Genomic DNA, 25,693 nt, shown 5'->3' with positions numbered 1-25,693 from the left:
AAACTGTGCCAAGGGGGAAAAAAGACTATTAGGTTTAGCCAGGAGCAGTTAATTTTAGAATATTTTCTGTAGAGTGGTGAGGATAAGAGCCAAAAAAACAAGAGATTAAAGAAGGAAATAGATGGAAAATAGTCTCTTCTTCCAACTAAACCCAAATAATCCACAGTACTTTCTTAACATTATAATCCATACCAACCAAAATGGAAAAGGCTTCTGAAATAAAATAAAAAAGGAAGGATTCCTTTTTAGGCTGTAGCAAACAAAAATAAACACAGTTTGAGGAGATTTGGGAGGTGTTGTACCTTAATGTTTGAACCTGGATGCAAGAGGAGTAGAAATAGAAGACTGTCTATCTCATTATCCTCCAAGAGAATTAATTTTTCCAACCAGAAATCAGCATCCTGAAGGGCCAGAATCAGAGGCCATCAAAGGTTTATGACCAGCCAGATTATTATCAAGGAGCGGAGACAATAATTATTATATTGTTGACAAACAGATACATTTTTGCTTTCTGGTCCCTTCATGTTGTACTCAGGATTAGTATTTTTAGGAAGATTAGATAATACTTTGCAGAATACCTTAAGTGATAAAAAGTCACTAGGGAGTATATTTGCAGCTCAGCATGTGGGACCAAAGAAGTTCAGCTCATTGCCTGATCTAAAAATAATCATCCTTGATGTAGAATCCTGTTAGGTTCAGAAATGTAATATATAAGATAAAATGTTTCTACCTATCTCAGAAGTCCCAGTTATACAAATTTATATCTACAGATTTTATAGTCTAAAATCTGATGCATCTCTCTCCAGCTCTCTCCATGTACTCCTTGAATAAAGAACATATACATTCTCCAAATCTCTAGATCTCCTTCTCGAAATCTAATCACGACAAATTAGCTGTTTCTTTTAGCTTCCCATCAAGAATGGCTTTGCTGGGCACAGTGGCTTATGCCCATAAGCCCAGCACTTTGAGAGGCTGAGACAGGAGGATCAATTGAAGTCAGGAGTTCAAGACCAGCCTGGACAACAGAGCAAGACTCTATCTCTACAAATTAAAAAAAAAAAAAAATTAGCCAGGAGTAATGGTCCTACTTGGGAGGCTGAGGCAGGAGGATCACTTGGGCCTAGGAGTTCAAAGTTACAGTGAGCTATGATCTCCCCACTTTACTCCAGCCCAGGTGACAGGGTGAAACTCTGTCTCTAAAAAAAAAAAAATTAAATAAAAAATACTGGGCACGTTGGCCACGCCTGTAATCCCAGCACTTTGGGAGGCCGAGGCAGGCGGATCACCTGAGGTCAGAAGTTCAGGACTAGCCTGGTCAACATGGTGAAACCCCATCTCTACTAAATATGCAAAAATTAGCCAGGCATGGTGGCGGGCACCTGTAATCCCAGCTACTTGGAAGGCTGAGGCAGGAGAATCACTTGAACCCCAGAGGCAGAGGTTGCAGTGAGCCAAGATCGCACTATTGCGCTCCAGCCTGGGCAACAAGAGCAAAACTTCATCTCAAAAGAAAGAAAAAAAAAAAGAGTCCGGGTGCAGTGGCTCACATCTGTAATCCCAGCAATTTGGGAGGGTGAGGTTTGCGGATCACTTGAGGTCAGGAGTTTGAGACCAACCTGACCAACATGGTGAAACCCTGTCTCTAGTAAAAATACAAAAATTAGCCAGGTATGGTGGTGCACACCTGTAATCCCAGCTACTCAGGAGGCTGAGGCAGGAGAATTGCTTGAACTCGGGAGATGGAGGTTTCAGTGAGCCAAGATCTTGCCACTGTACTCCAGCCTGGGCAACAGAGCAAGACTCCATCTCAAAAAAGAAAAAAAAAGGAATGGTTTGCTTCTAATTTCATAAAAGTTTTTCTTTGCCTTTTGATAACAACTATAATATTTCATGAATAAACGTATTTTGTTACTAACTTGGGGAAAATCTTGGAAAATCTTGTTCGTATAAATTTGGGTTAATGTTTCATGAAAAAAAATAGAATCTTAAATTTTTCAAACTGGAAAAGACCTTAGAAGATTCTCTATCAAAACCCCATTCTACCCCCGCCCCCCACCAACAACTTTTTTTTTTTCACTATTTGAGGTCAGATAAATTAGCTTCTCAAGTTCATGAAGGCATAAAGTTAGAGGGATGAGAAATCTGTCTAATGATTTTAACACTGTTCTTAGAAGCTAGAGCCTAATCTTTGCCCTTTTGCCAAAAAAAAAGGAGGAGGAGGAGGAGAAGAAGAGGAGGAGAAGAGGAGGAGGAGGAAGAGGAGGAGGAGGGAAGAGGAGGATGAGGAGGAGGAGGGGGAGGAAGGAAGAAGAAGAAAGAAGAAGAAACTACTACACTACTGCTACTACTGCCACTACCACCAACACATTTTTCTGTCTAAATTTGAGGAGACATTTAAAAGTCAATTATATTTTTTTGGTTCAACTACTTGATACCAAAAGAATCTGGTCGTATGTCTTAATAGCATATATATATCTTAAAGAGTGTGTGTGTGTGTGTGTGTTTGTGTGTCAATCTATATCTACATATAGCACTTTGTGGCCACACTGAAACACTTATCAAACTACATTACAGCTATTTGTGAATTGTCTATTCACCTGACACAATAGTAGCACCTGGAAATTAGAAACCATGTGTTTTTTCCTTACCTTGTGCATTTTTCCACTTTTGAAACTGTGAACTATTTCAAAATATTCTCCAAAATGGAGAATAAAAAATAAAACATAGAGAATAATATTACAAAGACTTATCATCCAGCATTACCAAATCTTAACATTTTGTTACATTTATTGCATTTTTAAAAAATGAGACACTAGAAATAATGTTGAAACCTTCCAAATTCATTTTCTTCCTTCCCTTCTCAGAGATAATCACTACTATCCAGGATTTGGTGTTATGTCATTCCCATGCATGTTTTTACAGTCTTATCACATATGTATGTATCCACATATTTATATATATGCATTTTATTGTTTTGCATTGCTTTAAAACTATTTTAGTAGTGGCATACCCTAAGTATTCTTAAATTTGCTAAATTTTCTTCACTTATTCTGAGTTTTAAGGCTTCTCCATGTTGATAATAATCATTCATGTATTCATTCAAACTGCTATATAGCATTCTATAGTATGAACACATCACTGGTGAATATGTAGGTAGTTTTCATTTTTCACTATTATAAACAATGCTGTAATGAATATTCTTCTAGATATCTCTGTGTACATGTGCAAGGGTTTCTTCGGGGTATTGTTCAAGAAGTAGAATTGCTATACATATTGACAAATCGAAAATGAATTACCTGATATTGACAAATTGCATTCTAAAATGGTTGTCTGATTTTTACTCCCACTCATATTTAAGTCCCCGTGTGATCTAGTCCATTTTTAAAATTTTGGCTAATCTGACAGGTGAGGATGACATCTTATTCTTTTGACTTAAATTGTCATGATTATTAGTTATATTGAACATCTATTCATATGTTCATTGCCCCATTGGATTTCCTCTTCTGTCAACTGCCTATTTTTATTCTTCACCAATTTCTCTCTAAGGTTGATCAGTAGTCTTTTTCTATATACTGTGCATATACTAATTATTTGTTGGTTGTATGCATTGCAAGTATCTTCTCCCAGTGAGACTTTGTACTTTTCATTTCCACCAACCAGTAAAGTACCTAAAACCTAAAATATAGAAAAGTGTGCAGAAGAAAAAAAATTTTTTGAGATGAGCTTTTTTTGTTTGTTTGTTTTTTGTCACCCAGGCAGGAGCCCTGTGGCATGATCACAGCTCACTGCAGCCTCAATCCCCCAGGCTCAGGTGATCCTCCCACCTCAGCCTCTTGGGTAGCTGGGGCTACAGGTGCACACCACAACACCTGGCTAATTTTTTTGTAATTTTTGTAGAGATGGGGTTTCACCATGTTGCCCAGGCTGCTCTTGAATTCCTGAGTTCAAGCAGTCTACCCGCCTCGGCTTCCCAAAATGTTGGGATTGCAGGTGTGAGCCACCATGCACAGCCAAAAATTGTTAAAGATACAAAGAGAGAGGGAGAAAAAGAGAAAGAGCAATTTCATACATCATTCTCAGCAAGGTATAGCCATTTAAAGAAGTTTTTACAGTAGACTTGACAGGACTAATCATCAAATTATTTTCATTCAAAACATCTGTTTTGAATTTACTTATTGATTTATTGATGTATTAAATTTTTTACCATCATAACATCAGGGATTCTGTATTGCTAGTGGTGGTACTGATGATGATGCTGGCTTTTTATTTATACATTGTTATTTTGGTTTATCTGAGCAACTATTTTTTAACCAAAAAGTTATTTTTTTTCTTTTGCCCACTTTTTTGGCAGGTCACTATAGTTGAAAAAGCCTCATATCTAAGTTAACAAATGTTATAAGTTAATAAATGTTACCTTATGATCTCTTAAGACTATTTTATTGCCGTTTTTTCTTTATCCCCATCGCCACCTTTTGTTCAATAGAAGGCATGACTAATTACATAAAAGATACATAGAGTCCACATTTGCTTTCCTTAGGCATAGGAATTATACTGGCTATTTCCATAGAGGCAGTATTCTCCTAGACCTTCTCTACAGATGCCAATTAGAAGATTAGCGTCTTTTCTCTCTCCCTCTTTGCTATTAAATAGTCACACAAAAGCTGAGCTGACAAATTACTCCCTCCATGGTGCTCGACAAAGACAGACAATAGATCATCATCATTTACTATACTCGAATCCTATTAATCACAGATTAATGAGAACATGTCTAGTGGGGAAGAAATTACCAGAATGTGGGCCTATTGGCTTGTTACTCATGTAACATCTGCTCAGGCTTTACCTTTAGTGTCATGTCATCTTTTATCACATTGAAATAATGTTTGCTCCAGAAACATAATTAAGATAATGGAGCAAATTCAGAGCCCTTCCCTTAATAATTAAAGAACCAGGGTTGTATTTCTTAGTTCAGTGGCTTTTAAAAAACTAATTTCCCTCTGTTCTTGATTTTTCCTTTTTCTTTTGCTCATAATGAACTATCAAATCTTGGAGCTTTTTTCTCTCTGTAAACTATGATTAATCCTTATACCCAAAACTAGGACAAAGTCAGAGTTTGAGTTCCTTTTTCTATTGAGATAAAATTCGTACGATATAAAATTCACCATTGTAACCACATTAAAATGCACAATTAAGTGGGATTCCTTTTACAATTTGAAACATCCTAAACTGAAATTAATACTTAGAATATCATATACACTTTGTAAGGATCATCAAATACTGTATTTATTTTCCTTAACCCTCATCTACAATGTACTTTTATTTTTAAATAATGAAATACTTTTATTTTTAAAATCTGGGATTTTACCAATGTTTTAGTTTTTTATACTTAAGCTAATTACCTGCTTTACTTTAAAGCATAGAAGTAGAAATTTGGGTTCAGATATTTAATATTCTTGGAGGTCTCCTATCCTCTTGTTGCAACAAGGGGTAGAACTAGGGGAACAAATATAAAGATAAGTTTAAAAATAAAAAGCAATGGCATCTATAATCAGCTGCTTAAAAAGTAAAAGTCACAATTCATGATTATAAAACTGAAAAAAGTAATGGCTTGGGTTAAAAAATCTAGAATATATATTTGTTACTCTTGGAAGGCTGTGGTGATGAGTGCTCAGGGCTGGATAAGCTGAGATCTAAGGCTTTGTGATTAAGCCGTGATTCAGCACCACGGGAATAAAAACAGCTCCACAACCAAGAGCTGGCAAGCACTAGTTCAGGAAGCAGGGAGGAGGATTGCAAAGAGCTTCTTAATTAAATTTTAATTATCGCTAATTAGAACTACTGTTTTTTTTTATATCCCCAACAAGGAAGACAAGAGTTGATCTTGCCTTTTTATTATTCTGCTAATTAGTTTCCCAACGAGAGGTTTGAAAGGGCAGTCTCTGCTTTGACAGTATAAAAGTTGTTAGCTGAGCTCAGACCTGCAGATAAATCTCATGCTAAAGTTTGAGCGTTAGTATTCCCAGGTAGATATTTTCTGGTTCTAAGATTTTATTACAAATATCTGAGGGAATGAATTGTCCCTATCCACTATTTAAAGAAATCCATAGTTTTCCTGTTGTTTATCCTGTCTACCTTATCTTCATACAAATATCAAAGATTTTGCTTAATTATTAAAATAGTGAATCCTCTACACACATTAATGAGGTAAACTTTATGCCTTTTTGAATTGTTAAATGTTAGCGATGATCTCTACGTGATTGTAAAGAACAATTAGATGTACACATAAAAAGTGACTGCTAGTTTTCTCCAGCAGTGAATTTAGTGCTTTGCAATAGGTAACAACAACAACAAAAATCGAAGTTCCTGCTCTGAAGAGCTCCCAAGTTCTATCAAATACCATTTAAGATGAAATGCCAACTGTTCCAGGTAAACCACACTTGAGATTGCAAAGCAGAAACCCTAATTGTAAACTTGAATTCATAATCCCAGAAGGTTCCCAAGACCCATTAGCATTATAGCCCTCTGCAAAATATGAATTCTATTTTGTAAGTGCACACATTTCATAATTCTTCTCCCAAGATAATAAAGATAAGAGTTCTGAGCTAGTGCAACTCCCTGTGTTAATTACAATAAAATCCAACAAATGAAATTACATTTTTGGAATCAACAGCTTTTGGCCAAGCAAACCCACATGCCTTGACAGCCTTCCTTTGCAGTTGGAGTTACATTAACACATGTGTTTGTTTCCTCACCTTTTACAGACACAAGAGCCCTGTGATATGTTAATTCACACCAAATTCTAATCCTTTCCCTTGTCTTTATCTTTCCAACTCAATGATATGATGTGTCAACACCTTTCATATTGGGAAGAAAAAATGCTTAGACAAAATTTTATTTCTACTCACTTTAATTAAAATTACAGAAACTAGAAAACAAAGTGTAAATAAATTAAGGCATTGCCTTTCAATGCCATTCACCATCTGCCCTGTCAATATCCACTCTGATCTGAATTATTCTAAAGTCATCTGGGTCTTTCCTACTTTGATTAGTCAATTAGCCACATCTCACATTGGTTTAAAATGTGTTTTTTCAGGTCAGTAAGTTACCCTCACAACTTTAGAGTAGCTGTCTTGCCAATAAATAAAGACTGCTGAGATTTTTCTATTAATATGCAAAGATTTCTGCTGCTTTTTTCAGCTTATTCTATATTTAAACATGATATAATACTTACAGAACTTTTCCCTTTAAAATAATAAACATTATAGAATCATTTTTCTTTTCTCCACAAATAGAACTTTTTATTTACCACTATTAAAATCTGAACTTTAAACAGATTCTAGGACCAGTGAGTTCACGTCCATCAGCTCATGCAACTTTGGCACCTGTCTCATGTCCAGTAGCTTTCTCAGAACTACTTCCTTCACCATGAAGCTCTGTGAGTTTTCCCAAATCAAACGTGGGCTTCTTTAGCATTTTTTTTTTTTTTTTTTTGAGACAGAGTCTCACTCTGTTGCCAGGCTGGAGCAGTGGTGTGATCTCAGCTCATTGCAACCTCTGCCTCCCGGGTTCAAGTGATTCTTACAGGTGCATGCCATCATGCCAAGGTAATTTTTGTATTTTTAGTAGAGACGGGGTTTCACCATGTTGGCCAGGATTGTCTCGATCTGACCTCGTGATCCACCCGCCTCAGCCTCCCAAAGTGCTGGGATTATAGGTGTGAGCCACTGCACCTGGCCAGCATTTTTACTTTTCTAATGAAGACATCATGGAAAGGATAAATAGATTGGCAACCATTTTGTATGTCTTTTCCAATGCTGTCTGGAATCAATTTATTGACCACTTCTTTTAAGTCCTTTGTCTGCACCTCTTGGGTGATGATTTCCATCATCTTCTCCTAGATCTGGCAAACCTGTTGGTGGTGAATATCTGTATCTGTATTGGTTGCATTTTTTAGTATAACCAATACAGAATAGCTGAAGCAAATAACCATCAGTAGCCTTGACATCAGCATGAGCTTCAATCATGGTCTGTCATTTTTTGACCATGGAACACATTTTGTCACAGGTGAAATCCATGCCACAGAAGTCAGTCAGGCAGGTTTTGCCTGAACATCATCAGTAATCAGCTTACATTTTCTCAATGCACCTTCATCATTCTGCAGATCAGCAAGACTCACTTCAAATACATGACCCTTGAGGCCATCAGATGCAATTTTTGTTCCTTGAGTCCTGGTGACCAGCATCTTTCCAATGTTTCATATATTGAACAAAGGCAGTGCTTTCACATCATACCAATCTTCCTTAGAAAATGGATCAACCACTTTCTTCTTGGTGCCATCGTAGCTCACTGCACTCTCAAACTCCTAGACTCAAGTGATCCCCCTGTGCCCCACCCACCGCCCTCCCTCCCCCGACTGCCTCAGCCTCCCAAGTAGCTGGGACTACAGGCGTAAGCCACTCTGCCTGGCTAATTTTTAAAAAAATTTTTTTTTAGAGATAGGGTCTCACTGTGTTGACCAGGCTGGTCACAAACTCCTGGCCTTAAGCGATCCTCCCACCTCATCTTCCCAAAGTGTTGGGATTACAGGCATGGGCCACTATGCCTGGAGCAAAATAATTTTTTTCTTTACTGTATATTCTTATGTTAGATATAAAGCATGTTATTATTAACTTCATTTTTATAGGCGAAGAAAGTCCACCAGAAAATTATCTAACTCCCATTATACTCTTTTGTAACTTTCTTGTTATACTCCTGTTTCTTGTTCCACAAACATCTATATTAGTCAACAGCAGATGGTTTTTTAAGTGACAGTTGGGCTGTTCCAAGGCTTTATGGGTGAGCATGGGAAAAGCCTCTAGATTGAATACCTTTGAAGAGAATGGGAATGAGACGGAGAATGAAGGGAAAAATAACAAAATCAAACAGGAGAGCAACATTACACAGAATCATAATTCTGTGCTAAGAAGTGATTCTGATTAATTCAGTTCTGTACACCTGATCTTTCCTTCACCACCCACCTGCCCCTGCCAAAAATAAAAAACAAATACAAACCTGTGGTCTAGTAGCATTCAAGGACACATTGGCATATGAGGTCCCACAAGGCTGGAACTAAGTTCATGACGTCTCAAAAGTGGAATTCTCTAATCTTTTACTTTAAGTGTTGGCAGCTTTAGTGAGTAGTAAGGTAGTAGTTTAATCACAAACAGTACATACCTAAATTATAGACCATACTATATATGCTATGGTTTGAATGTTTGTGGCCTGCCAAAATTCATATGTTGAAATCCTACCCCCAAGGTGATGGTAAGCCACTCTGTCCTCATGAATGGGATTAGTGCTCTTATGAGGGGCTACAAAAACAAGAGTTCTTCCCTTCCATTATGTGAGGGCATAGCTAGAAGGTACCACCTATAAACCAGAAAGCAGACCCCCACCAGTGAAACTGGCTTTGCAAAAATTATAGCAGTGAGAAAATGATGACAGTGAAAGAGACCTGCCCTAACGAACTCCATCTTGCCTTTAACCTCTAAACTGCCCTTGGTCATTCCTAGGCATGGGACAACCTAACGCTGGTAGAAATTTAGTTTATAGTTTAAGTGATAACAGCCCCTCCCCAAACTAAACCACCTTTGTAAAACTAATGCTAAGCCACCAAGTACAGAGGATGAGAGGGGCCTAAATTCTGCTAAGATGTAATCATAGTTCAATGATTACCAGCCATTTTTCTGGAGACATAGCATTTTCAGGAAAATTTGCAACTTCCCCAATTGCTGCTGTAAATAACATCACAATTGTAGAAACTAAAATTGGCCTTTTCAATGTCTTCTCAGATTTTTGCATTTCTGACTACCAGATGACTCCACCTGGACCAGCAACTTTGCTGTGGCCCCTACCCAGGGGTGGACTCAGCACATGAGGACTGTTTTCCATACCCCTATGAGTGATCTCGATCCAATCAGCAGCACCCATTCCCTAGTCCCCTGCCTCCCAAACTGTCCTTGAAAAACCATAGCCTCTGAATTTTCAAGGAGGCTGATTTGAGTAATAATAAAACTCTGGTCTCCTGTTTAGCTGGCTCTACATGTATTAAACTCTTTCTCTATTGCAATTCCCCTGCCTTGATAAATCAGCTGTATATGAGCAGCAAGGCACAATGAACTCACTTGGCAGTTACACCAGACACCAAATCTGCTGGTGCCTTGATCTTGGACTTCTCAGCCTCCAGAACTGTGGGAAATAAATGAGTTGTTTATAAGCCACCTAGTTTATGGTATTTTTGTTATAACAGCCAGAACAGACTAAGACAATATGTAGTGGGTATGGTCAGGTATATAAGAATATCACTTTATGTAAAAATGAATTTCCCCTATTCTCCTGGGCTAGTGGGAAAAAAATAAGGTTAGTTTTTAAAGTCTTTCACCTACCTCTTCTGAGTTAGGTTAAGATTCTGATCTTTTGCATTTTGGCTTGGGGCAAATTGGGGTGTGCTGGTTCTAGCAGTCAATCACTTCTGTACACAGTTTATCCCTGAGTCTTCCATTGTCTTGTCTAAACAGCACCTTCAGGATCAGTAGTTCCTTCTACTTCATCAGCATATTTTGGACTTGGGAATCTTTTTTTGAAACTGACTAAATTCCATATGCCTAGAGGCAACAGATCCTGCTCCTCTCTAGGTGCTGCCAAGAAGCCAAAACTGGGACGTTGATGCTCTAGAATTGTATTTGTCTGTTCTCGCATTGCTCTGAAGAACTACTTGAGACTGGGTAATTTATAAAGAAAAGAATTGGCTGGGCATGGTGGCTCATACCTGTAATCTCAGCACTTTGGGAAGCTGAGGCGGGCAGATCACCTGAGGCCAGGAATTTGAGATCAGCCTGGCCAACATGGTGAAACCCCGTCTCTACTAAAAATACAAAAAATAGCCTGGCATGGTGGCACATGCCTATAATCCTAGCTACTCTGGAGGCTGAGGCAGGAGAATCGCTTGAACCTAGGAGGCAGAGGTTGCAGTGAGCTGAGATCACGCCACTGCACTCCAGCCTGGGTGACAGAGTGAGACTCCGTCTCAAAAAAAAAGAAGAGGTTTAATTGACTCACAGTTCCACAGGCTGTACAGGAAGCATGGCTAGGAGGCCTCAGGAAACTTACAATCACAGCAGAGGATGAAGGGGAAGCAGGCATGTCTTATATGGCCAAAGAAGGAGGAAGGGGGGTGGGGGAGGTGCCATACATTTTTAAACAACCAGATCTCATGAAAATTCACTCACTATCGTGAGAACAGCAAGGGGAAATCTGCCCCCATGATCCAATCACCTCCCAGAAGGCCCCTCCTCCAACACTGGGAATTACAATTTGACATGAGATTTGGGCAGGGACACAAATCCAAACCATATCAAGAACTTACAGACTTGTCTCTTGTTTTCCTCCTATTGAGGGGGATATTTTTCATGTGGTGTTTGGGTGCGGGTATGTGTGTGTGTGTGTGTGTGTGTGTCTGTGTGTGTCTGTGTGTGGGTGTTGGAGAGAGGTAGTGGGGGAAAGCCTCACTTTCTACCAACCCCACTTCCTTGCCCTACTTCCCTAGGGCACTCTACCTATACCTGAAAATCTCCTTCTCCCTTTTTTCTTTTCTACAAACTCTCTAAATCTTCCCAGGGCCTTAAGTTTTTGGAAACAGAAACCAGAAAATCTTGCATAATATCTCTGCCTTCTGTTCTATAGAGACCTTGAACCAGCTATTTACTTCAAATGGGGGAAGTATAGAAAGAAAACACATGGATAGAAACAAGCTGATTTCCTAAAATATTATCCCTACCTCATACCATACACTAGGAATATCCCAAATAGGGGAAAGAGAGAGAGAGAAAAGAAAAAGAAGGAAAGAAGGAAGGAAAGGAAAAAAAGAACTACAAAACTACTAAAAGAAGAGGTTTTTGAATGTTATCATCACAAAGAAATGACAAATGTTTAAAGTAATACATATGCAAATTACCCTGATTTGATTATTATGCAATGTATACATGCATTGAAACATCACACTGTACCCCATAAATATGTACAATTATTATGTATCAGTTATAAATAAAACTTAAGAAAAGACAAAACTACTAAAAGAAAGGAGAATTCCTTTATAACCTTGGAGTAGGGAAGGCCCCGTTTTTACTATGAATTGAAATCCAGAAGTCACTAAAGAAAATATTGATAAATTTAACTACATAAAAATATTTTTTAATTCAATATGGCAAAAAATACTCTATGTGATATTGCAAGACAATTATAAATTGGAGGGAAATGTTTATAATTCTTTACACAGACAAAAGGCAAATCTCCCCTATCTAGAAGGAGCACCTATAAGTAGAAATAGGAAAAAGACTATCAACCCAATTCAACAGTAAAATGAGCTAAAAGTGGGAACAGCTCACATAAAATAAAAACATTTTTCTGGACACGGAAAAGGATACCTATCCTCACTCCTAATAAGAGAATTGCAAATCAGAACTACACTGACATAATTATTTCTCAGCTCTTCAGTTTGAAAATGCACACTGTCGGCAATGCTGTGGGGAAACAGGCACTCTCCTACATTGCTCGTGGAAGAATAAATTAATAAAACACTTATAGAGGGAAATTTGCAATATCTATCCAAATTATAAATGTATAAGTCCTTTGACTAAGTAAATCCACTCCTGGGAATTTATCCTATAGATATACTCACATAGGTTATTATCCGCTGAAACAATGTGTTAGTAAAAGACTGGAAAACAATCTAAATGTCCATTAATAGTAAATTAACTAAACACATTATGCTACATTTATTAAATGGGATATTTTGCAGATCTTCAATAAAATACAAAAACAATAAGAAAGCTCTATATACTGATATGAAAAAATATTCAGAATATATAAAGTTTTGTTGTTGTTGTTTTGGTTTTTTTTGTTTTTTTGAGACGAAGTTTCGCTCTGTCTCCCAGGCTGGAGTGCAGTGGCACGATCTCAGCTCACTGCAACCACGGCCTCCCGTGTTCAAGTGATTCTCCTGAGTAGCTGAGACTACAGATACACGCCACCACGCCCAGCTAATTTTTTTTGTATTTTTAGTAGAGACAGGTTTTCACCATGTTAGCCAGGATGGTCTTGATCTCCTGACCTCGTGATCTGCCCACCTCGGCCTCCCCAAGTGCTGGGATTACAGGCATGAGCCACCGCGCCTGGCATGTTTTTTTCAGTGTAAAATAATGCTATCTTTTATGTAAAAAGAGAGGAGGGGAATATACATTCATACCTATCTGTATATGTGAAAACTCTGGAAAGATTCAGAGAAAACTGGTAACAGTGATTAAGGTGCAGGGTGGGAACCAGGCAGATGGGGCCAGATATGAGAGGGTAATTCTTATTGTGAACCCTCTAATCTTCACCCACGTGCACACATGTTCTCTGTGATCCTTTCTAACACTTAACTGTAATGAAATCTGAATCATTATTTTAATCATTTATTTATAAAATTTTACTGACTCAATGTTTAAATCCAAAATAATTGTTCATTTCAACATTTTAAGGTTTCTGGGCTTAAGTAATTGGGTATTTAAAAATCCCATTAGAGCCAGGTGTGGTGGCTTATACTTGTAATCCCAGCACTTTGGGAGGCCGAGGTGGGTGGATCACCTGAGGTAGGAGTTCAAGACCAACCTGACCAATATGGTGAAACCCTGTCTCTATGAAAAATACAAAAATTAGCTGGGCATGGTGGCATGCACCAGTAGTCCTAGCTACTTGGGAGGCTGAGACAGGAGAATTGCTTGAACCCAGGAGGTGGAGGTTGCAGTGAGTGGAGATACACCACTGCACTGCAGCCTGGGCAACAGAGTGAGACTCAGTCTCAAAAAGAAAAGGGAAGGGAAGGGAAGGGAAGGGGAGGGGAGGGGAGGGGAGGGGAGAAGATCACATTAGAGTGAATACCATAATGCTGAACAGTTTAGTCTCTTAAATTTTTTTAAAAAAAAAGTACAGGTAATTTTACTACAATCACATCTTCAATAAAATTTTGTATGAGCCATGGCATGGTGGCTCATACCTGTAATCCAGCCTGTAATCCTTTGGGAGCCTGAGATGGGAGGATCACTTGAGTCCAGGAGTTTGAGATCAGCCCGGGCAACATAGCAAGAACATATCTCTACAAAAAAAGTTTTTTTTAAATTAGCCAGACATATGCTTATAGTTCTAGCTACTTGGGAGGCTAAGGCAGAAGGATCCCTTGTGCCCAGGAGTTTGAGGCTGCAGTGAGTGCTGATGGTGCCACTGCACTCCAATCTGGGTGACAGAGCAAGACAAAAATATTGTTACAGGCTGGGCATGGTAGCTCATGCCTGTAATCCTAGCACTTTGGGAGGCCAAGGTGGGTGGATCATGAGGTCAGAAGTTGAGACCAGTCTGGGCAACACAGTGAAACCCCATCTTTACTAAAATATAAAAAATTAGCTGGGCGTCGCGGCATGAGCCTGTAGTCCCAGCTACTCGGGAGGCTGAGGCAGGAGAATTGCTTGAACCTGGGAGGTGGAGGTTGCAGCGAGCTGAGATCATACCACTGCACTCCAGCCTGGGTGGCAGAGCCAAATTCTGTCTCAAAAAAAAAAAAAAAAAGGTTACAGTATAATTCATATAACCAAATTCCACTTCAAGAAGTTCTGAAATATTCCAATCATTTTATTATGTTTTCTGCACCAGGAATGTGTTTAATTAATACTGCTCGAAATGTGTTAGCCAACAACTTAAGCTTGAAATCTTTGGTCAGAAAGAAAATTTTGTTTTAATGTTATTTATGCTATTGTATTTGATCTAAATTATTAGTGTCTGCACAATGGGTTTTTCCCTAGTTGTAGACCACAAAAGAGAGTAGAGAGGTCAAAAGCATGGGCTGTAGGGTCAGCCTCTCTGGGTTTATGTCCTGACTCTACCACTTACTAATTATGTAACATTGGGTAAGTGAGTTTATTTCTGAGTGCCTGTTTCTTCATCTTAAAATGGGGGCAATAATAATACCTACCTCCTAGGATGGTTATGTGTATTAGATTAAATATACTTAATTAAATATTCAGTTATTTAATTTAAATTAAATTAAATCATTCCATGTCCACAGATATAAAGTGCCCAATAAGTTTTAAGTATTGTATATGTATGTATGTGTGGCATAGACTCCAAGGAAGAATATAAAAACAGAAACTTTGTCTGTAACAAGCCATACACACACATACACACTCAAAAAAAAAAAAGTTTCAAGACAGTATTTTCCTCTGAGAAGTATACTAGAGGGCTTATCATCATCTTAGGATGTGGAGGGCTAGCAAAGAAGAGAAGCATGTGTAACTTGAAAAAGCACTTGATCAACAATATTATAATTTTATATCTGGGAGAAAGCAACATATTGTTCACATAATGTAAAGAAAGTAAAGCTCAAGAAAATTATTTTAGGTTGTGGTGATACATAAAAGATGCAGTGATTCCCAACAAGGGGCATGCTACTTTAAAGAGCCCCTATCAAAATTCGGGAGTGAGCAGCAGGACAGATGGGATGAGTTACCTTTAACAAAGGGGCTTGCATTGAACAGGCAGTAGGGAAGCACTGCTTCAGAATAAAGCAAAACTGACCAGACTCTCACAGGAAGGAGAACACTTATCAAAGAAAGGAAGTTTCAATTTTAAAAAATCATCATGGCTTTACATCTTCACCTGTCCTCTTCTCTGCATATGGATTTCCTTTGGCTGTTTGTTTTGGGGTGGGGAAGAATGATTAATCAGAAGCATAGGTATGTATCTTGCTTTTCCTCAGGAGGTGAATTGGAACCCAATCTTCCTTCTTCCCAGGCTTCCGATTTCAATAATGAAATTCCATTATATTGAAAATGATGTAATTCCCTTTAGGATTAGTAGTAATCACTTGACCTATGTGGATATGGTGATAATAAGAACTAAAGAATAGGGAAATTCACAGAAAGGAAAGGACAGCATTTAGATTTACTTTGCTTGCTTTGCTTTGTCTTAATTCAGTTGTACCATGTCCACTAAAAACTTGCCTTATTTCTGATTAGAAAAAAAAAGGCAAAATAATATAAATAAATTGCCAAACAGCCTAGAGAACAGTGATCAGGGTTTTTTCTTCTTCCTCCCTTCACCTCCACTCCCCGCCACAACCATTGATCAATTCTCATTATTAGCTCTTAGAAAAACAGACAATCTTTGGGACAAGCCTGGCTTCAGATCAGAGAGTCAATATTCTACTGTAACAATCTGCCAAAAAAAAACGCAATTCAGGCACCTCTAAAGTGTGTCTCCCTAGAGGAAAGCAAGAAAAACAAGCCATTGAGAGAGGCCTCACTATTCAGTTTGATTCAACCACAGCTGCCTCTGATATTTCTAAGCCAGTCGGAGTTATCATCAGAAAATGCAAGTGAGCAAATGCAGAGTGACAGCAGACCATAGCACAAAGGTTGCCCGGTTCAGGAAGTTTATCCAACTCCCTTCATCATTCTCCCTTCTCACTGTCCCCAACCCCACCTCATATGAAGAGCTGGGTTCATGATGATGAGGACTCACAAGGAAGCAATGTATGAGAAGAGGTGTGGCAGTGCATCACTTTAAAAAAAAAATTTATGAGGAAAGTGGCATCAGCAAGATGGCCAACTAGAAGTTCCTATCGGTCTCCCTACCACAACAAATACAAAACAATGAATAAACAACTACATACATATTGACCAAAATAACTCAAGGAGAGCTCCAGAGAACAATAGCAACAGCAAAAAGCAGCAGAAAACCTGTAGAGCACAGAAATCCAAGATAGCACCATAGGCAAGAGAATACCTTGGGTCTTCCACCCCACACACCCAGTCAGAATCATCTTGGAACCAGAAGAAACTTCTTTCTACAGGGGTAAAGGTAAGCAAGAGGACTCTGGTAGCCCCCATCACCACTGCAAACACCTGCAGTCTTCACTACTGTAGTCTCCAGCAGTCCTCACAGGATCAAGCCCAACTGAGGGAGCTCCCTGGAGTTCACACACTGAGCTACTCCCAGAGAAAGAGCCAATGCTGTGCCCTGGCCCCATGTGGCCCATGCTGCTATTAATCTGCACCATCTTGGAATGGGAACCACTGATATAGTGTATCCTGTTCTGGAGGTAGGTAGCCATTGCACCTCCTCCACCCCTGAGGCTTTGCTGCCACTTTAACATACCTACCCAGTAATGCACCACCCCCAAGCCAGGGTGTTGTGAAACTACTGTAGCACCTGAGACTTGAGGCACAGGTTCACTTTCCAAGGCCCAAATGGATGCAGTTCTCCCACTCAACCAGGATGTGTTGTTCTGAGGCATACTCCAGCCACTCAGGCCCAGGGGGCTAGAATGTTGCTATGGTTCTGACCCTGGGGGTCAGGGTACAGCATCAGCATGACTCTGGGAAAGAAGGGGTATTCCAGAGGTTCAGGCCCAGGGAGAAGGGCACAGCTGCAATTTGGAACTGAGAACGAACAGGGCATGGCAGCAGTTCAGACTCTGGAGGTGAGTTACCATGCAGTGGTGACTCTGAACCCTGGGGTGGTAGAACCTGGTAGTAGCCCAGGCTCTGTGGGGCTGGGTGCAGCAACAACAAGGATCCAGGAATGGCAGGCCAGAAGAGAATGGGATGATATTGTCAAAGTGCTGAAAGGAGAAAAAACAAAAACAAAAACCAAAAAAAAACCTGTCAACCAAGAATACTATACCCAGTAAAGTTGTCCCTCAGAAATGAAATGAAAGAGAAATAAAGTCTTTACCAGATAAGCAAAAACTGAAGGAATTTATCACCACTAGACCTGCCCCCACAAGAAATGCCTAAGGAAGTTCTTCAAGTGGAAATGAAAGGAAGATAATTACTATCATAAATACATATGAAAGTATAACACTCACTGGTAGAGGTAAATACGTAGTCAAATCTAGAATACTTTAATACTGTAATGGTTGTCTGTAAATCATACATTTCTCTAGTATGAAGGTTAAAAGTCAAAACAGTCAAAAATTACTAATACTACAATACATTGTTAAGAAATACACAATATAAAAAGATGTAGGCTGGATGTGGTGACTCACACCTCTAATCCCAGCACTTTGGGAGGCCAAGGTGGGCAGATTACTTGAGGTCAGGAGTTCTAGACCACCCTGGTCAATATGGTGAAACCCTGTCTCTACTAAAAAAATTTTTTTAATTAGCCAGGCATGGTGGCACACAGCTGTAATCCCAGCTACTTGGGAGGCTGAGGCAGGAGAATCATTTGAACCCAGGAGGCAGAGGTTGCAGTGAGCCAAGATCGTGGCACTGCACTCCAACCTGGGTGACAGAGTGAGACTTTTTCTCAAAAAAAATTATAAAAAGATGTAAATTGTGATATCAAAAATATAAACTGTCTATAGAGTCTATGTGATGGCAGTTAAGTTATTATCACCTTAAAATAATTTATTATAACTATAAGATGTTTGATGTAAGCATCATGGTAACCACAAAACAAAAACTACAACAAACATACCAATGATAAAGAGAAAGGAATCAAAGCTTAGCATTACAGAAAATTATCAAACCACAAAGGTAGATGAGAGAGGAAGAAAGGAATGAAGGTACTACAAAACAACCAGAAAACAGATAACAAAATGGCAATAGTAAGTCCTTGCCTATCAATAATAACCTTGGATGTAAATGGGTTAAATTCTCCAATCAAAAGACAGAGTGGCTGAATAAATTTTAAAAAGAAAATCTACTCATATGCTATCTGCAAGAGGCTCACTTAAGCTTTAAGGACACACAAGCTGAAAGTGAAGGAATGGAAGAAGATATTCCATGCAAATAGTAACCAAAAGATATCAGAGGTGGCTATACTTATATCTAATAAAATAGACTAAAAGTCAAAAACTTTCATAAGGGCCAGGGTCACCGGCTTACACCTGTAATCCTAGGATTTTAGGAAGTCAAGGCGGGGAAGATCACTTGAGGCCAAAATTCAAGACCAGTTTGGGCAACATAGCAAGATCTTGTCTCTGCAAAAAAATTTAAAAAGTACCCAGGCATGGTGGTGCACACCTGCAGTCATAGTTACTTGAGAGACTGAAGCGGGAAGATTGCTTGAGCCCAGGAGTTTGAATCTTCCGTGAACTACAATCATACCACTGCACTCCTGGCTAACAGTGCAAGACCCTGTCTCAAAAAAAAAAAGAAAAAGAAAAAAAAAGAAAACAAAACAAAAAACTGTCATCAGAGACAGAGGAAGTCATAATTTAATGATAAAGGGGTCAATTCATTGAGAGGACATAACCATTATAAATATATATGCATCCAACCTTAGAGCACCCAAATACATAAAGTGAATACTAATTAACTTGAAGGGAAAAATAGATAGCAATACCACAATAGGAGAGACTTTAATAATCCACTTTCAACAATGGATAGATCAACCAGACAGAAAATTAATAAGGAAATGCTGGACTTGAATTGCACTTTTGACCAAATGGACCTAACAGATATATATGGAACATTACATCCAACAGCAGCAGAATACACATTTTTCTCTAGCGCACATGGAATATTCTTCAGGATAGACCACATGTTAGGCCACAAAACAAGTGGTAACAGATTTAAGAAAATTGAAATCATATCTAGTACTGTTTCAGACCACAGTGGTATAAAACTAGAAATCAGTAAGAGGAGGAATTTGGAAAATTCATAAATATGTGGAAATTAAACAACATGCTCCTAAACAACCAATGGTCAAAGAAGAAATCAAAAGGGAAATTTGAAAATGTCTTGAGACAAACAAGGGAAACACAACAAACCAAATCCTATATGATATAGCAAACACAGTTCTAAGAGATAAGTTTATAAAGAAGAATCACAAATAAGTAAGATACCTCAATGCATGATAAAAAAGAAGAACAAACGAAACTCAAAATTAGCAGGAGGAAGGAAATAGCAAAACTCAGACAAATAAATAGAGAACAGAAAAACCATGTAAAGAATCAATAAAACTAAGAGTTAGGTTTTGCAAAAATAAAATCAAACTCTTGGCTAGTGTAACAAAGAGAACAAATAAAATCAAAAATGGAAGTGAATAAATTACAACAGATGCTTCAGAAATAAAAAGGATCATAAAGGACTATATGGGCTGGGCACAGTGGCTCACTCCAGTAATCCCAGCACTTTGGGAGGCTGAGACAGGCAGATTGCTTGAGCCCAGGAGTTTGAGACTAGCCTGGGCAACATGGCAAAACCCCATCTCTACTATTATTTTTTTAAAAAAAAATAGCCGGGCATGTGTGCACCTGTAGTCTCAGCTACTTGGGATGCTGAGGTGGAAGGATCACCTGAGCCCAGGAAGTAGAGGCTGCAGGGGGCTGTGATCATGCCACTGCACTCCAGCCTGGGTAACAGAATGAGACCCTGTCTCAAAAAATATATATATGAACAATGATATGCCAACAAATTGTGTAACCTAGAGGACTGGTTAAATTCTTAGGAAAAAAGAAATACCTACCAAGATTGAGTCAGGAGGAAATAGAAAGCCTGAACCGACCAATAACAAATAAAGACAATAAAGAGGTAATCAGAAACCTCCCAACAGGCCAGGCACAGTGGCTCACGTCTGTAATCCCAACACTTTGGGAGGCTGAAGTGGAAGGATTCTTTGAGCCGAGGAGTTCAAGACCAGCCTGGGCAACACAGTGGAACCCTATCTCTACAAAACAAAAAATTAGCCAGGCATGGTGGCATGTTCCTAATAGTAGACCTAGCTACTGGGGAGGCTGAGGCTAGAGGATTGCTTGAGCCTGGGAAGTTGAGGCTGCAATGAGCCACGATGGCACCACTGCACTCCACACTCCAGCCTGGGTAGCAGAGTGAGACCCTGTCTAAAAAAAAATAAAAATAAAAACTCAAAAAAAATCTCCCAACAAAGAAAAGCCCACGACCAGATGTTTCACAGCTGAAGTCTACCAAAACATTCAGAGAATAATTAATAGCAATACCTACTAAAGTCTTCCAAGGCTGGGCACGGTGGCTCACACCTATAATCCTAGCACTTTGGGAGGCCAAGGCGGGTGGATCACCTGAGGTTAGGAGTTCAAGACCAGCCTGGCCAACATGGTGAAACCCCGTCTCTACTAAAATACAAAAATCAGCCGGGCATGATGGCTGGTGCCTGTAATCCCAGCTACTCGGGAGGCTGAGACGGGAGAATCACTTGAACCCAGGAGACAGTGGTTGCAGTGAGCTGAGATCGTACCACTCCTCCAGCCTGGGCGGCTGAGCGAGACTCCATCTCAAAAAAAAAAAAAAGTCTTAAAGTCTTCCAAAAGTAGAGTTAGAAGAAATACTTCCAAACACGTTTTATGAGGCCAACATTACCTTCATATCTAAGCCAGACAAAGACATTATAAATAAAGAAAATTATAGGCCAGTCTCTCTGATGGACATTGATGCAAAAACCCTTAATAAAATATTAGCAAACTGAATTGAATCGAACAACATATCAAAAAGATTATACATCGTGACCAAGTAGGATTTATCCCTGGCAAGCAAGGCTGATTTAACATATGCAAATCAATATGATATACCACATTAACAAAATAAAAGATTAAAACCATGTGATCATCTCAACTGATGCAGAAAAGCATTTTGCAAAGTCTAATATCCTTTCTTGATAAAAACTCTTGATCATTTAGGTATAGAGGAAAAGGTACTCAACATAATAAAGGCCATTTATGAAAAACCCACAGCTAACACCATAGTCAGTGAGGAAAAACTGAATGCTTTCCCCCAAGATTCAGTACAAGGCAAGAATGCCCACTCTCACCACTTCTACTCAACATTGTACTGGAAGTAGTAGCAAGAACAATCAGATAAGAAAAAGAAATAAAAGGCATACAAATCAGAAGTGAAAAAGTAGAATTATCTCTATTTGCAGATGGCAATATCCTATATGTAAAAAACTCCAAAGATTCCCAAAAAACCTTTTAGAATACCTCAATTCAGTAAATTTGTTGAATACAAAATCAACTTACAAAAATCAGTAGCATCTTAATACACAAGTAATGACCTAACTGAAAAAGAAATTGAGACAACAATCCCACTTATGATAGCATCAAAAAATAAAACAACATATTCAGGTATAAACTTTTAAAAAGAGGTGAAAGATCTGTACACCAAAAACCACAGAACATTGAGGAAAGAAATTGAAGATGACAAAAATATATGGAAAAGTATCCCATGCCCATTCAGCAGAATAATTAAATCAAATTAAATTAAATTATTGTTAAAATGTCCATACTGCCCAAGGCAATATACAGATTCAACACCATCTCTATCAAAATCCCAACAGCATTCACAGAAATAGAAGAACCAAGCCTAAAAATTGTATGGAAATATAAAAGAACTTGAATAGCTAAAACAATTCTGAGAAAGAAAAAGTTGGAGGCATCACAATATGATTTTAAATTATATTGCAAAGCTATAGTAACCAAAAGAGTTTGGGCCATGTGCGGTATGGCTCACGCCTATAATCCCAGCACTTTGGGAGGCTGAGGCAGGAGGATCACTTGAGTCCAGGAGTTCAAGACCAGCCTGGGCCACACAGTGAGACACTATCTCTACCAAAAAAAATTCTTAATTAGCTGGGCATGGTGGCATGTGCCTATAGTCCTAGCTACTCAGGAGGCTGAGGTGAGAGGATCTCTTGATCTCCGGAAGGAAGTGGAGGCTGCAGTGAGCTGGGAGGAATCACCACTGCATTCCAGCCTCAGCAACAGAGCAAGACCCTGTCTCATAATAATAATTATTATTATTATTATTATTATTTACTCATTCATTCATTTTCCAACCTGCTTATTCTAGTTCAGGGTCATGGCTGGCCAGAGCTTATCCAAGCAGCTCAGGGCACAAAGCAGAAACCCACCCTGGACGGGACACCATTCCATCACAGGGCACACTCACACACCCACACTCACTCAGACTGGAACCATTTAGACATGCCAGTTCACCTAAAATGCGTGTCTTTGGAATGTGGGAGGAAATTGGAGTATCTGGAGAAAATTCATGCAGACAAGGGGAAAACGTGCAAACTGCACACAGACAGTGGCCCCAGCTGGGAATCCATTTATTTTTCTCATCGATGCTATAACCAAATAACATTATTGGAGGTCCTGCTATACTAATCAAAAGCAGAATGAGATAGAAATAATCTTGGAGAGATCAACTGGTGAGAAGCTGAGGTGAATGGAAAATAAATGGCTTATTCAGATATTGTTAAAAAGTTAAAAATCCTGGAAGCTAAGATATGAGGACATAAAGGCATAGAATGATACAATGGACTTTGGGGACTTGAGGGAAATGGGGGGAGAGGAAAGGGGTAAAAGACTGGGTACAGTGTACATTGCTCGAATGATGGGCTCACCAAAGTCTCAGAAATCACCACTAAATAACTTGTTTATATAACCAAACACTACCTGTTCCCCAAAAAATACTATTGAAATAAAAAACAAACAAACAAAAAACAAATGGCAAACAGGCTTATGAAAAGGTGCTTAACATCACTTATCAGAGTAATACAAATCAAAACTACAATGAGATAGCATCTCACCCCGGTTAAAGTGGCTTCTATCCAAAAAACGGGCAATAACAAATGCTGGCAATGATATGGAGAAAAGGGAACCCTTGTACACTGTTGGTGGGAATGTAAATTAGTACAACCACTATAGAGAACAGCTTGGAGGTTCCTCAAAAAATTCAAAATAGGACTGCCATATGATTTAGACTGGTTATATATCCAAAGGAAATTAAACCTGTATGTCCAAGAGATATCTGCATTCCCATGTTTGTTGCAACTCTGTTCACAATTGCCAAGATTTGGAAGCAACCTAAGCGTCCATCAACAGATGAACAGATTTTTTAAAGGTGGTACTTATACACAATGGAGCACTGTTCAGCCATAAAAAAGAATGAGATCCAGTCATTTACAATAACTGGATGGAAATGGAGGACACTATGTTAAGTGACACCAACCATGCACAGAAAGACAAACATTGCATGTTCTTATTTATTTATGGGATCTAAAAATCAAAATTATTGAACTCGTGGACATATAGAGTAGAAGGATGGTTACCAGAGGCTGGGAAGGGTCATGGGGTATTGGGGAAATGGAGATGGTTAATAGATACAAAAAAAAAAATAGACAGAATGAATAAAACCTTATTATTTGATAGCACAATAGGGTGACTATAGTCAAAATAACAACTGTACTTTTCTTTTTTTTGAGACGTAATCTCACTCTGTTGCCCAGGATGGAGTGTAGAGGCGCAATGTCGGCTCACTGCAACCTCCACCCCCCAGGTTCAAGCAATTCTCATAACTCAGCCTCCCGAGTAGCTGGGATTGCCCACACCTGCCACCACACCTGGATTATTTTTTGTATTTTTAGTAGATATGGGGTTTCACCATGTTGGCCAGGCTGGTCTCAAACTCCTGACCTCAAATGATCCACCTGCCTTGGACTCCCGAACTGCTGGGATTACAGGCATGAGCCACTGCACCCAGCCTTAATTGTACATTTTAAAATAATTTAAAGAGTATAATTGGAGGCCGGGAGTGGTGGCTCATGCCTGTAATCCCAGCATTTTGGGAGGCCGAGGTGGTGGATCACCTGAGGTCAGGAGTTCGAAACCAGCCTGACCAACGTGGTGAAACCCCGTCTCTACTAAAAATACATAAATTAGCCGGGTGGTAGCAGGTATCTGTAATCCCAGCTACTCGAAAGGCTGAGGCAGGAGAATCACTTGCACCCGGGAGGTGGAGGTTGCAGTGAGCCGAGATCACACCATTGCACTCCTGCCTAGGCAACAAGAGTAAAACTCCTGGCCGGGCGTGGTGGCTCACGCCTGTAATCCCAGCACTTTGGGAGGCCAAGACGGGCGGATCACGAGGTCAGGAGATCGAGACCATCCTGGCCAACACAGTGAAACCCCGTCTCTACTAAAAAAATACAAAAAACTAGCCGGGCGAGGTGGCAGGTGCCTGTAGTCCCAGCTACTTGGGAGGCTGAGGCAGGAGAATGGCGTAAACCCGGGAGGCAGAGCTTGCAGTGAGCTGAGATCCGGCCACTGCACTCCAGCCTGGGTGACAGAGCAAGACTCCGTCTCAACAACAACAACAAAAAAGTAAAACTCCATCTCAAAAAAAAAAAAAAAAGTGTAATTGGATTGTTCGTAACTCAAAGGATAAATGCTTGAGGGGATGGCTACCCCATTCTCCATGATGTGCTTATTTCACATCGCATGCCTGTATCAAAACATCTCATGTAGCCCATAAATACATATAGCTACTATGTACCCCCCCAAATTTTTTTAATAAAAAAGTAAATTAAGTTATTGGGATAATGTAGTTTTCTATCTCACGTAGCTATCTTGAATACAAAGACACAGGCCTAGGAGATATAGATAAAGATTTTCAGGACATGTTTTGTAGATTTTATCCGCAACTATAGTATCTTCTCTAGATCCAGACAAGGAGTGTTCGGCTCCAGGCCCCATCAAGGTCTTAGAGAGTTTGCCTCTGAGGTCACTACTAGCTATGAGGCCTTCAGGAAGCCATTTCACTCTTCTGAATCCCAGTTTCCTTATCTGTTAAGTGAAGAGGTT

General features: G+C 39.3%; 1 pseudogene; it reads right to left on the bottom strand.

Moving 5' to 3' along the window:
- Positions 1-7,308: 7,308 nt before the first annotated feature.
- LOC112628379 lies at positions 7,309-9,226 on the bottom strand (annotated as a pseudogene).
- Between the last annotated feature and the right edge of the window lie 16,467 nt (positions 9,227-25,693).

Source organism: Theropithecus gelada, chromosome 7b, assembly GCF_003255815.1.
Source record: "Theropithecus gelada isolate Dixy chromosome 7b, Tgel_1.0, whole genome shotgun sequence".
Lineage (NCBI taxonomy): Eukaryota > Metazoa > Chordata > Mammalia > Primates > Cercopithecidae > Theropithecus > Theropithecus gelada.
Note: the sequence above shows the minus strand (reverse complement) of the source record. Positions and strands in the feature narration are given on the sequence as shown.